The sequence below is a fragment of the Manis javanica genome, chromosome 11, assembly GCF_040802235.1.
Source record: "Manis javanica isolate MJ-LG chromosome 11, MJ_LKY, whole genome shotgun sequence".
NCBI lineage: Eukaryota > Metazoa > Chordata > Mammalia > Pholidota > Manidae > Manis > Manis javanica.
Genome location: NC_133166.1, coordinates 35573968 through 35588682, shown reverse-complemented (window position 1 = coordinate 35588682; position 14715 = coordinate 35573968).

Genomic DNA, 14715 nt, shown 5'->3' with positions numbered 1-14715 from the left:
CAGTGAGAGCAATTACACAAGGCAGAACTCTGATTTCATATCAGTTTGAGGACAAGGGCTGATCCCATGTCTGAGAGGTGTCTCAGGTGGAGATTGCAGGGAGTTTACCATCTATTGGAAAAATGAAAACAGCTGGGACTCCACCTCACTGTGGCTGGGGAACACATTAAGTGGGAACTGTGTGGTGTGGCTCTGAGAAAGTCTGCTTCCAGCCCTGGTAGAACATGACCCAGATTCCCAGACAGAACAGGACCTGTTAATGGAGGAGGTCAGGGTAGGCACTGGGAGCCATTGAGGAAGCTTTGGAGCCTGGTACGAACTTTCCCCACCAGGAGAGTGGGAGGCTGCATGTCTTGCCAATGGGTTTCAGCCCCAGGCAAGTTTGCTATGGATTCAATGTGACCAAAGAAATTGACAGCAAAATGTTCTTGGGGTGAAGGGGTTATACCCAACTTTATTTCCAGGTGGCAGGTCAGTCACTAGAATCCCATTCACTCAGTGAGTCTGCATGCAGCAAGCCGGTCTCTGCCTCTGGGCCCCTCTGTCTGCACAGCCATCCTCTGGGCCTCTGTCCTCAGCACTGCCACCACTCCAGCCTCTGCTCTCCTGCAGCCTTGCAGCCCTGCCACCATGTCATGCCCAGAGCACTGGACAGAGCTCTTTTTATAGAGTCAACAGCCATGTATTACCCACAGGTGTGCAGTGAGCTAGTCAACCAGGGCCAGGTGAGAATCCTGGCCACAGGAACTCTCATTTTATCCACTCTGTAGAACTGGTGAACTGAAATTGAGGCAAGTCACTAAGCAGTACCACCTCTACCCAAGAGATCAAAAACCTGAGTTATCTTTTTATTCCTCTTATCTCACCATCCCCTGACAGCCAACTAGTTAGTCCGTCCTGTCTGCTTTACCTCCATACTGAATCCCTAGCCATCTGAACTCCATTAACCACAAAGAAGTCAGTCATTCTTTAACACTAAATGAAATCACATACGCCTCCAACGTGAAACTCTGCAATACTTACTGTATGTAGAATAAAAGCTCTAGACCCTTTACTCTGGCTCACAAAACTCTATATAAATTCTTCTCTCCATTCAGGTCTCAGGTTACATCATCTTCCTCTGAGAGGTCTTCCCTACAACCCAAACTAAAAGATGCCCCTGTCCTTCCCCCATTATTACTAATCACTCTCTGAAATGTCCTTATTTGTTTGATTATTGGCTGTCTCTCCCCCCCCCCCCTCCACTCCACAAGAACAGAGGCCCTGTCTCTAGTGCAGTGCCTGACACATGCTGGATATTCAGCAAACTCCGTGGAATGATTCCAGCATGGTAGAGGAAGTAGCCCCCCATGTGACAGAGCAGAAAAGTAGCAGAAACCCTCCAGGAACCAGATACTAGAACGATAAAAGGGGCCAAACAGAAAACCCAGCCCCTGCAAGGATGAGGACTTGGGATTCCAAGAACTGTCCCTGAGAAGAGCATTTTTATTCCTGGCTCATGAGACACAACAGCTTCCTGTCCTGGAGGTTCCACGAGACACCTCTAGCTTCTGACAGCATTTTTCTTATTTCCCTCAAGCTGACATGAGTTTGTGTTTTTTCCTTTTGCTTACAAGTCTAAAAGTCATAATCTGTACCTTTCCTGTGTCTCCTTGCTGAAGACAGCACCAAGAGAAGGCCCAGCAGTTACTGGGAAGAACACAGCACAGGGAATAAGGATCAAGGCTTATCTCTTACCTCTGTGATCCTAAGTAAGCATCTTTCCTCCTCTGAGTTACAGAGTGTTTAGCCCGTGAGAGCTAGTGTAAGCATCCTCCCAGATAGACCTACAGCACTGGGTAGAGCTCTTCATATAGTGACTCAGTCAATACTATCTCATTGCTAACAGTTGTGGACGCATTAGCCTAGCAGAAGGCCAATTACATCATCAAGTAGTTTAGGGTCAGGTGAGGATTGTGGCCATAGGAACTTCCATTTTCCCCACAACTTTGAACACACCGAGTAAGGAAAGGGTTCATCTTTCAGGCAGAATGCATATTCTATACATTTACATATCCCAGGCAGGTCTCAGCAGGAAAAAACATCCAATTAGATGGGATTTAGAAGACAATTTAATGAACGACTATTTATAGTGAGGGTTAAAAGAAAAAGAACTAGTTTGAGGCACCCAGGGACTGAAAACTGTGGGAAGGTGTTACCACTTCTAAGCCTAGATGGGCAAGGGGAAAATGACTTCACAGTGGAAGCATGGAAGAGGTAATCTCCAAACCACAGCACCAAAGCAGGGAAGCAGTTCCCTAAACTCTCTCTGCTCCTCCCTCTTATCTCCAGCTGGTACCTCCACTGGTGGTGTGATCTGGGAACCAGCTCCTCAGGACACAGAGAAGAATAGAGAAACTATGGGGGAGGGTGCACTCTGCAAATGCAAAACAACTAGAACCCAGAGAAAAATCAAGATGCATAAACTCTCTAAATCCCCACCGCCTTCCTCTCATTTAAATCTCTCTAAAGAAGCACTGAATTCTCCAGAAAAGCACTAAATTGCCATAATGCTCTTGATAGGCCCAGATGTATAGCCTCTGGCTCAGGGCCTGCTGAAGACAGAGGAAAGAGCTTTAGCTATTCTATCAAGTACACACGACAGCTGTCACAAGAACTTCCAGAAAAATTTCACCAGTAGATGAAAACTGACAATTTGAATAATTGAAAAGCCTTAATGCCAACCCTCAGATATATTATTGAGGATGGATGGATAATTAGTGAGAAAGGATCCTTCTAATAGAAACCATACCCAGCCTAGGACTTTGCACGAAAGAAAAAATTGATCTACTTTAAATACCCTGCCAATTAATACCCACCTACAGTTTAAAAGGTCTGGCCTTAGACACACCCATTTTTCCTAGAGGGAAATTCTCTAGAATCCATCTATGCCTACAACCCATTAGAAAAGCTAAGAAGAGGAGGGAGGACAGTTTTCAATTCAGAAGACTAAGACCTTTCTAAGAGTAACAGCATTCCCAAAAGAGAATGTGCTACTTCAGAACACAGTGGCCTCACTAGAGCTGGAGGAACTTCAGCCCAGCAAACAATGAATGAAGACCAGGCCTATGCTTAGCACTATGTGCATTACTTGGGATACAAATGATCAAGGCAGTCTCTGACCTCTGATTGCTCATGGTCTGTAGTGCAGAAAGAGACATTAACAGACCATTCCCATGCTAGGAAGTAATTAGTAAGATAGGTGTGTCAGAATGTCTCACTGTAATGGTGGATTTCTGATGTTTTGAAGTTGTGTTATTAGGTGCATATACATATATAATTCTTACAGCCTGTCAGAATGTAATTTTGATAAGGTGGACCTGATGCTTTTTGTCTCAAAGCCAGCTTTACTCAAAATTAGTACAACTACACTACCATAATTTTTACAGTTTGCTTATTCATTCTTTTACTTCTGCCCTTCCTGTGTTCTTATTTTAAACACCTCTTGTAAAGGGCCTACAGTTAGACTGTTTTTTTTCAATCTCCTCAATGCAAATAGGTAAGTGTTATGCAGATGGTTATCTGTGACAAGAGCTTTCCAAGGAAAGGAAATAGTCAAGGCAAAGGCTCCAAGGCAAGAGTGTGTCTTTTGTCTGAGCAAGAGCGAGTGAGATGGAGCAAAGTGAATGAGGGTGGGAGGGAGAGGAAGTAGGAGGAAATGAGGGCAGAGAAAGACAGAAAAAAGCTGCATCAATACCCTCCAGTAGTGGAAAGAGGATGGAATTCAGTGCACAAATGGAAGAAATGACTCTGCCTAGGAGCACAGAAGGTTCATCTATGGCAACTAATGGGAGACGAGTACCTGGGAACAGATACCAGCAGTATATACGAGTTTTAGGGAAGTCAGTGGAGACTCTTTTCTGATTGATGTCATTTTCTCAATGAGGCAAGAAGCAAGGGCAGGAGCTGAGAATAGGGATGATGGAGGAGGTGTTGGGGTCTTCGAGAAGATGTGAAAGAGTGGTCTAGAAGTAAATGGTCTAGAAGTGGTCTTAAGTGAATGCACTAAGGACATATGATTTCCTGGTAGCTATAAAGGTCTAATTAAGTCCCATGGTCATGGGTTCATGGATTTAAAATGAGGCAACCAATCAATATGGTGGTGTGTTTTTCTCCAGGCATTAAAAGTCCCTGGTCCAGATACCAAGTTACTGAAAACTTCTCTGCCCAATTCTGTTGAATGATTATCTCTCCTTGAACATCTCCAGCTGCAGGAGGCCTATCAATTCCCGAGAAGGTCATGCTATCATTAGACAGCATCGACTGTCAGAAAGGGTTTCCCCGTGTTACGCTGGCATTTCTCTTCCTGTTTGGCCCACCTATATTTGATCCTCTGGGTCTGTTTCTATTGTCTATTGTTTATCTTGCTCTATCTCTCCCTGGGTCTGGTCATCCAAAAACTTCACAACATACTCAGTTAGTGAGACTGGGAGAAACAAGAACTCTTATACATGGCTGGTGGGAATGCAAAATGGTATATTGTCTACATACAGCAAAAATTTACATATGCATTTATTCTTTGACTATAATCCCACATCTAGAAGAGATAAAAAATGGGATCGTATTAGATTAAAATTGGATTAAAATGACCCCAGATTGTGCCTATGCACATTCCCCCTAAGTAAATACATATGACTATTTTGCAAAATTTAGCTCCATATATGATTATTACAGCATTTTTACAATAGTAAAAATCTGGAAACAATTTATATACACATAAGACATTGATTAAACAAACTCTGGCACATTTATTTAATGGAATGTAAAATGGACAGGAAAAATGATGCAAGAGAAGAAAATGGAACAGCATAGAAAGAAGTACCCTGAAAAAGGTTTCAAAGAAGTAAGTTTGGTGTGATATAATTTTATAAATACGTAAGATTTAAAAGAAAGACTATACATCAAACTATTAATGGTAGATTTCTCTGAATGAGAACTGAAAAACATATTCCACCCTCCTTTTTTTTTTTGTTTCTTTCCCATGTTTCATAAATTTTCTGTACCATTTTAATTTTATAATTTGAAAAGTAATGTGTTTGATTTTCTTAAATAAAGCTTTAAATTTAGAACAGTTTTAGATATGCAGAAAAATCAAGTATAGTACAGAGACTTCCCATATACCCTGTTCCCTGGTTCCTTATCTTTAACAGTTTATGTTGGTATGGCATATTTGTTACACTTAATGAACCAATGCTGATACATTGTTATTCACTTAAGTCCATCATTTATTCAGGTTTCCTTAGATTTTACCTAATGTCCTTTTCTGTTCTAGGATCCTATTCAAGATACATTACATCTGGTTTTCATGTCTCAGGCTCCTCTTAGCAAGTTTTTTAATTAAAAAACAAAACCGAACAGGCCTTCCGCATTGAGTTCAACACTAAGTCCCCAATAAAACCTCCCTAATTTTGTCTCCACCCACCCTGCAACTCCAGCCAGGAGATCTCTAAGCCTCATCTGAGCTCAGATAGCATTTGAAATAATACATTTTAGCAAGGAAAAAGAGCAGTCCTGGTCAAAATGTGTGATGCCATTGCATGCCCTTAATGCCCCTACTCCCCCAACTCCTCCATCTCTGCCCCAGCTTTGTCCTTTGGGAGAAATAAGAAGGCAACAAATGGGTCTCACTATGGGTGCCCATTTCTCAGTCCCTCTGCATCTCAGCCAAGGCGTCTCAGACAAAAGGAAACTTCCAGTTTCCCTCCTCCCTAAGGACTACCATTACCCCCAGAATCGTGAGTGCCTTCTGTAGGACGCTGAGGGAGGTGTCATTATCCCAAATTTACAGACCAGAAAACCAAGGCTCAGAGAGAGGGAAGAAGGAGAGGTGAACCTGGGAGACCAACGGGAACCCACTTGGAGGAAGGGGATCCTGGCAAAGCAAACTTAGCACCTGCTTGGTGCGCCCTCTGGTGGACAAGAGGCTGCTTGGCACCCAGAGGGAGGGACTTAGGGAGAGAATTTAAGATGCTGCCAGATCCATCACACTTTCTATTTTTGAAATCCTCAATTCACATCATATTAAAATGCATCTGTATTTCACATAAAATATATACAACTGCACAAGTTGAATTGGAGTAGACCAATGGACACGCAGATATTTAAATAAACTTTTTTTAATCCATTTTACCATTTTCATATTTTGAAGCCAATCACATACTTCGGAAACACACATGCTTCATAGGTCCTTGAAAAATGTTTAGTTCTTTAGCTCACTGTCCTGGTAGCTGAGTGATAAAAAGTCCAGACCCTTGCGCCAGTGGAGACAGTTCATTTTTGAGTCCCAAGGAGGCGACAGGAGCATGGTGACCATGGTCTGGCTTGGGGAAGGCCCACAGGGATGGGGTGATTCTCTAGGCATGGCTTCAGTGGTACTTGGAAAGGCAAGGTCCATGTCCATGCTCCCCACTAAACTCCACTTCTTCATTCTGCACTTCCAATACCTTACTGGTCAAGAACAAGTAGACTATGGCTTCTCCTTTATATATAAAGCCTTCTCTATATAAGGATTCTGCAATTCATGCAGAACACAGGCCCTTCCCCAGGAACCCACTGAGTTCAGCTGAGACTGCCCAGAACTTTCAAAATTTTACAGAACCCAAATGGAAAGCAATGAGTACATAAAAACTGAAGGAATAGGAAGACTGACTTTACTAAGTCTGGGTTTACAACAACGAGCTCATTCCCAGGGCCCAGAGGCCTACAGCACTTTACTTCTAGTCTAGACAGACTGCCATCAACTAGCTTCAAAGGGTTGGTGCCCTTCCCTGGCTCCCTGCCAGCTCAGCTCCCAGCCTGCCTCCACCTGCCAGGGCTATCTTAACACCCATCACTGCTGATCCTCCTCCTAGCTATTCTAACAGCCCTTCCCTGAAATCAAGACCATAGAAGAGATCAAGTCCCTTCTGCTTACCTGGACCTCTTCTCTCCAGTTCTAGTTTCTGATATGAAATAGACTTGTTCCCCCAGATAACTGGGACTAGGAGTAAGCTTACCCTATAGGAGAGACTTTATCCCCTACAGAGGAGCTCTGGCTTCATCCTTTACTCTCATATCCCTATAAGCAAGCTCAATCCACAATACTCATTTCATAATAATTAAAAGTTATGCAAGCAGTACATCATTCCCTAGCACAAGACATACCGAACAATGGAAATGTTGTCCATTGTCTGCAATGGATCAAGGTATAGTGACTTCTACCTTTCTAGAGATTTGGATCTGATGGCAACTCAAGAATCATTACATGGATGCTCTTATTTAGAAAGGGTTGTTCTTTTCCAAAGCAAATTCTGAAAGACATTTGCTGCGTTTTCATTACCTCCTATTCAATGTCCAATGACTGCCATATCTAATTATTCAGCTTAGATCTCTCAGAGCCACAGATCACACTGACCACTTAGAAGTCCTAAATTTATATGACTCTATGGGCTATTGTCTTATTGCGTGGTTTTGTTTTGTTTTGTTTTGTTTTGTTTGAGGAGCAAGAGAGGCATCTAGCATTAAAGCTTTCTTTCCTATTAATACCCTCATCTCCCATTTGGAGAATTCCCTATTGTGTGTAGTCTTGATGGAAGGTAGTGCTTGCTTCTCACAATGGAAGCTGAATGTCTCCCTAGCCCATCATAATGGGGACACAAGCCCAAGAGGTGGGCTCAGAAATGTCCCAGAATTGTAAATCTTGAGCAAATGACCCAGCAATATAGAATGACTGAATGTCATATTCATCAGACCAGCAACAACAGCATGAAGACCTCTCTTCTCACTTTTTGATATTTTCTGCAATTTTGCTGGGCTAGCCTTCAAGAACATCCATAATTATTTTACATTTCCCAGCTTTGTCCTCCACTTGCCATTGTACTTGGCCTACAAGATGGTCTCCAGTGATCCCTGCTCCTAGTATCCATACCTTTGTGTAATTCCCTCCCACATAGTACAAGGGCTGGTCTGTGTGACCAGTAGAACACGGCAGAAGTGATTTGGGTATAAGAGACACTGCAGCTTCCATCTTGCACTCTCATTTTCTCTCCCCACTCAGCCATTCTCCTCTTTCAATCAATTGCTCAGAGGTAAGCAATGACGTGGACAGCCTTATCAAGAGGCCCCTGGCAAGAAACTGAAACCTCCTGCCATGAGCCACCTGGGTGAGCTTGGAGCAGATCCTCCAGTCCTCCTCAAATCTTTGGAACTGCAGCTCTGGCTAACATCTTGACTGCAACCTCACAAGAGACCCTGAACCAGAACCACCCAGCTAAGCTACTCCTCACATTCTGACACAAGAATTCAATGACGTTCCAATAGTCTTTCAAAAATATTTTCTTCCTGCACGACAGAGCACAAGTCTATTTGTATTGCTACAGCCAAGAACTTCAATATAAAGATTGGTACCATGAGTGGAGTGCAGGAAATAGACACTCAGGAAAATGTGCAGAATATGGGAAATGTAGGATCATTTATCTAACTGATGTGTGGCAAATAGCACAAAAGCCCAATCATATTCCAGAATGGGAATCCAGCAACTATGACATTTAGTGAAAAAAAAAATGGTTGTCTGAATCAAGTCCCCCTTAATTGTAAGAATATAGGGAATCCAAGGATCTCAGGGTGGATATGGATGCATAATTATGCCCCTAAAATCCCAAAATTCTCAAGTTCAAGGAATTAACTGAAACTCAAGGACTTCCCATGATAGTGCTAAAGAAATTTCCCACCAATTATAGGGCCAAGATGACCAAAACCCCAAGTTTGAGGCTGCTACCACGGAACTACATCAGATGACCAACAGGTGTCTTATGTGAAATTAGGACATTGATTAGGAATGAGCATGATCAGGAATGAGATTTTTGAGAGGAGATATTTTGGATAAATTCAGGGAGACTTCAAATATCAAAAATCCCTGCTCCTCTATTATACTTCAGAAATAAGCTTCTCATGCCCAGCTCACAGGATTTTTTCCCTTGCTTGAAGATACCTTTATTTTGCAAGAGAAGTCCTGTTCCCCTTATGCCTACTATATATGATGATGATAGATGATAGATAGATAGATAGATAGTGATAGATAGATAGATAGATAGATAGATAGATAGATAGATAGAGATGATAGATAGATAGATAGATAGATAGATAGATAGATAGATAGATAGATAGATAGATAGAGATGATAGATAGATGATAGATAGATAGATAGATAGATAGATAGATAGATAGATAGATAGATAGATAGATAGATAGATGATAAAGATATAGATCACTCATATATAGGATATAATGCTATTCTATATCCATTTATATGTTGCAAATCTCTCTACTAGTTTACTAATTGTTTTTCAGTTCCTTTATTACATCCTTTTCAAAAAACAGGAATTTTTTAATTTATTGATTTTGTCTTCTATGTTTAGCAACATTGAGGTTTTTTAAGATGACTTTTACACTGAGGTCAAGAAGATTTCTCTCACAGTTTTTCCAAGTGTTTGCATTTCAGAGTAGAGTCCCTAGCCCATCCTGAATTGCTATTTTGCAAGGTGTGAGACAGGTCCAAGTTCTTTTTTTTTTCCACAGAGATAACCAACTGCCTGAACACCATTTATTGAATAGTTCCTCTGTAATGGGCCAAAATTTTATATATACATGGGTCTATTTCTAGGATCCTAATGATTTTCCATTGGCAAATTGCTCGACTATTACCACTCTGTCTTAGTTACTATAGGTTTATAACTAGCCTTAATAACTGATAAGGCAAGCCACCCTCAAAAAATTTATTCTTTTCCAGGAACATTTTCGCTGTTCCTGATATCATTTTCTCTTCTAGATAATTTTAGAATCAACTTGCCAAATTCTAAGGACAGTCCTATTTAGTTATTTATTGAATTTGCATTGAATTTAATTAAAGATATTTAAGACTTTCAAGATACTGACCTTTTAAAGCCATGTACATGGCATGTCTCTTACTATTTAGATGTTTTTTTTTCAGTGTCTCTCAGTAAAATCTGATGATTTGCTCAACACACTCTTGTTTAATTTATTCCTATGTTCTTCATATTTTTGCTATTGTCATTGATATAACTTATTTACTTTATTGTCAAATACATTTACTATAAATCACTCAATTTGAGGCATATTGATCACATGGCCTGTCATTTTTCTAAACACTTTTACTAATTCTAATAATTTTATTTGCATATTGCTTGGGGGATTCTATGTGTATAATTATAAAAACTTTTTCCCTGACCTTTCAGCCTTCTTTTTCTTACTCATTTTTAGTGAATTGGCTAGAACTTCTTGTAAACTGCTGAACAGAAGCAGAGACTTCTTTATTTTTAGTTGATATCAAAGGGAATGTTTCTAATGTTTCTTCACTAAGATTGGTATTTGTTGTAGGTTTTGGAAAGATACCTATAACCAGGTTAAAAATGTTCCTTTCTATTGCCTGCTAACTCTTGAGTTTTTCTCAGATTATGTCATATACTGAGCTAACTATAATATTACTAAATTTATTAATTTTATGGATTAATGGATTTTCAAGCATGAAATCACTCATGTTTTGAGGCAAGCAAATATTGGTCATGATGAGTTGTTATATGTATATTTTGTGTTTCATCTATACTTTGTTTCCTATTACTTTGCTTAGGATATTACCTATATTCATGAGATTGAACTATAATTTTCCTTTCTCCTAAACTTATCTTTGTCACACTGACCTCCTAAAATGAGTTAGGCAGTATTTCTCCTTTTTCTATTCTTGGGAAAATTTTGTATAGAAGCAGAATATAAGTGGAATTCATTCCTTGAATATTTGAACTCATCTGTAAATCCAAGAGTTCATTGTGAAAAGATTTGACAAAACTGATTCAATATATCATAGTTATGTAATTATTCAGGATTCCCTTTCTTACTTGAGTGAGTTTTAATAGTTTAATATTTTCTAGGCATTTTCCCATTTCATCTACATTGTAAACCTTATTAACATAAATATAGTTATGATAGTCTTTTACCATCATTTAATCTCCATCATATCTACAGGTATGTTCTCTTTTCTAGTCTTGGTTATTTGTATCTGCTTTCTTTTCTTAATGCTCAACTTCACTAGAGGTCTGTCAATTTCATTAGTCTTTTCAAAGAAGAAACTTTAAGCTTTGTTAAATCTTCATCTTATACTTCATTAATTTCTGTTTTTACCTTTACTATCTCCTTTTCACTTTATTTGGGTTACCTCCATTTTTCTTTTCTAACTTCTCAAATTGAACACCTCAGTTTATGTGTTCAATTTAAAATGTATCTCATTAAATTTAACCTGTTTTCTTTTCTAACATTATTGTATAGGGCTATAAAATTTTCTGAAGTTACCACCTTTCACTGCATCCCCAAATTCTGATGTCTGATATTTTCATTATCATTCAATTCTAGATATTTTAAATTTTAACTGTCTAGATTTTTAAATTTAATACTTCCACTATGATTTCTTCTTTGAAAACTGACTTGTCTTAAAATCTTATATGATTTCCAAGTATTAAAAATCATTATTATTATTATTATCTAATTGCATCATGATCAATTAAATGTGCTGACCACAATGGAGTAAACCCCCTACAACCTGTCTTCATGCTGATTACGACTAAAAACTCCAGACAGAATACAAAATAATCTACCTGAGGACTCTTGAAAGTAAGAAAGAACATGCACATTAGGGAGGGAAAAAGAGTGACAAAAATGCCATTAAGTTTCCTGGGGTTGGTTTTTTTTCTCTTTTATCTTCTAAATTTAGCCCAACAATTGTCCCAGTCATAGAATTGTGCAGTGGGCACAGACAACAAAATCCTGAGAGAATCAGCCCTCTTTCTAGCTAAAGGAAGAAGAAAAAGAAAATTTTAGAATCTTACTGTTTTTTCTTCTCTTTTATGTCTCCTGGACCTGTTCCAAGGCCTGCTTCAGTCCCAGAGCTGCACTGCCACGGGGATGGACCAGTTCAGGCAACGGAAACCTGTGTCATTGACAGAAGGCCCTGCAAAAGGAGAACTCTGAGGGCCAAAGGGTGTGCGAGGAATTTCTTTTTTTTTCTGGGTCTCTTGTCTCTTGATACTTTGCCCAGGGGTCACATTAGACTTATTAGACAAAATCTTAAATCAGTTATTTTTTAACATATTCAAATAAGTAAAGGAACCCGTATCTAAAAAATAAAGGAAAATGTAAGAATGTTGTCCCACCAAAAATACAATACCAATAATAAGATATAAATTACTGTAAAAGAACCAGAGAAATTCTGGACTTGAAATATAAAATAACAGAAATGAAAATTTCACCAGAGGGGCTTTCAGTAGTGAGAATAATTATCACACTTAAAGATATGCCAGTTGTGATTATCCAGGCTGAAAACAATAAAGGATGAGGAAAAATGTATTGCCCTGCTCAACTTCATCCAAAAGATAAATAGATAGTCTAGGGAAAAATGAAGGATCTAGAATGGCCAAAATCATTTTGAAAAATAATTAACAATATTGGAGGGAGGACCCACACTATCTGATTTCCAGATTTGCTTCAACACTATGATATGTTTAAGTATATCCAAACACTGTGGTGTTGGCAAAGATGTAGCCACACTGATCAATAGAGAACTGGGAGTCCAGAAACACACACGCACAAATCTGATACATTGATTTCTGACTAAGGTACAAACACAATTAAGTAGCTAAATAACAGTCTTTTCAACAAATGGTGTTGGAACAATTGGCCATCTATATGCAAAGAAACTTACCTTGACCTACACCTTCCACCTTATACAAAAATTAGCCCAAAATGGATCATAACCATAAAACCAAAAATCTGTTAGGAAAACATACAGAATAAAGTAACTGTGACCTTAGAAGCATGGGTTAGCCAGAACTCTTAGATATGACACCAAAGCACAATCTATCTTTAAAAATAATTAATTGGACTTCAGCAAAATTAAAAACTTTTGCTCTGTGAAAAATGGATAAGAAAATGAAAAGGCAACCCATCAATTGGAAAAGCACTATTAGAAATTATATGTCTGATAATAATCTTTCACCCACAATATGTAAAGAAATTTCTCAAAATTCAACAATAATAAATATAATAAAAATAAATAATAAACCACTACAAAATGAGTAAAAGATTTGAACAGACACTTCAACAAACAGACATATAAACAGATGGCAAACAAGCACAGGAAAGATGCTCAGTGTCATTAGTTATTAGGGAGATTTAAATTAAAACCATATGACATACAACTATACACATATTAGTAGAACTATGAGAACTCTCATATATGTCTGATGGAAATGCAAAATGGTACAGCCACTTCAGAAAACAGTTTGGCAGTTTCTTATAATGTTAAATATACATATACACAATGGAATATTATTCAGCCATAAGAAGAAAACAAATCCTACCATTTGCAACAACATGGATGGAGTAGAGGGTATTATGCTCAGTGAAATAAGCCAAGCAGAAAAAGACAAGTACCAAATGATTTCACTCATATGTGGAGCATAAGAATAAAGAAAAAAACTGAAGGAACAAAACAGCAACAGACTCCCAGAACCCAAAAATGGACTAACAGTTGCCAAAGGGAAAGGGACTGGGGAGAGTGGGTGGGAAGGGAGGGAGAAGGGGGGAAAGGGGCATTATTATTAGCACACATAATGTAGAGGGGGGGAGTGGGGAGGGCTGTACAACACAGAGAAGACAAGTAGTGTTTCTATAGCATCTTACTATGCTGATAGACAGTGACTGTAATGGGGTATGTGGGGGGCACTTGATGAATGGGGTATGTGGTGGGGACTTGATGATGAGAGGAGTCTAGTAACCATAATGTTGTTCATGTAATTGTAGATTAATGATACCAAAATAAAAATTATATATATATAAACACTCACACACACACTGGTCAAAATGAATATGGTAGATATTAATCCAACTATATTAATAATCACTTCAAATGTCAAGTCTAAACACACCAATTAAAAGATATGGATTGTCAGATTGGATCAAAAAACAAGACAAAACCAAATGTTGTCTATAAGAAACCCACTTTAAATGAAAAGACACACAGATTTAAAGTAAATGAGTGTATTTGGTGTATAGCATGGTAACTATAATTAATAATTCTGTATTGCATATTTGAAGTTGCTAAGAGAGTAGATCTTAAAAGTTCTCATCACAAGAAAAAAAATTGTGTAACTGTATGGTGGCAGATGTTCAACTAGACTTATTGTGCTGATCATTTTGCAATATATACAAAAATACTGAATCATTATGTTACAGACCTGAAACTAGTAAATGTTGTATGACAACTATACCTCAAGAAAAAAAGTAAATAAGTAAAATAAAGTACACCATGCTAACACTACTCAAAAGAAAGCAGAAGTAGCTTTATTAATTTCAAACAGAGCAGACTTCAAAGGTAAGAAAATAAATGGACCCACTATCATAATTGGAGAGTTCAACACCACTCCATTAGAAATGGACAGATCCAACAAGCAGAAAAGCAGTAAAGACTGAACTCAACAATATCATTACTCAACTGGATATTACTGACAATATTTTGGGCCACATGACACAGCTTAATGAATTTAAAAAAAGAGGAATCATACAATGTCTGCTCTTACACCACAATGGAATTAAACTAAGAATCAACAGCAGAAAGATAATTAGAAAATCCAA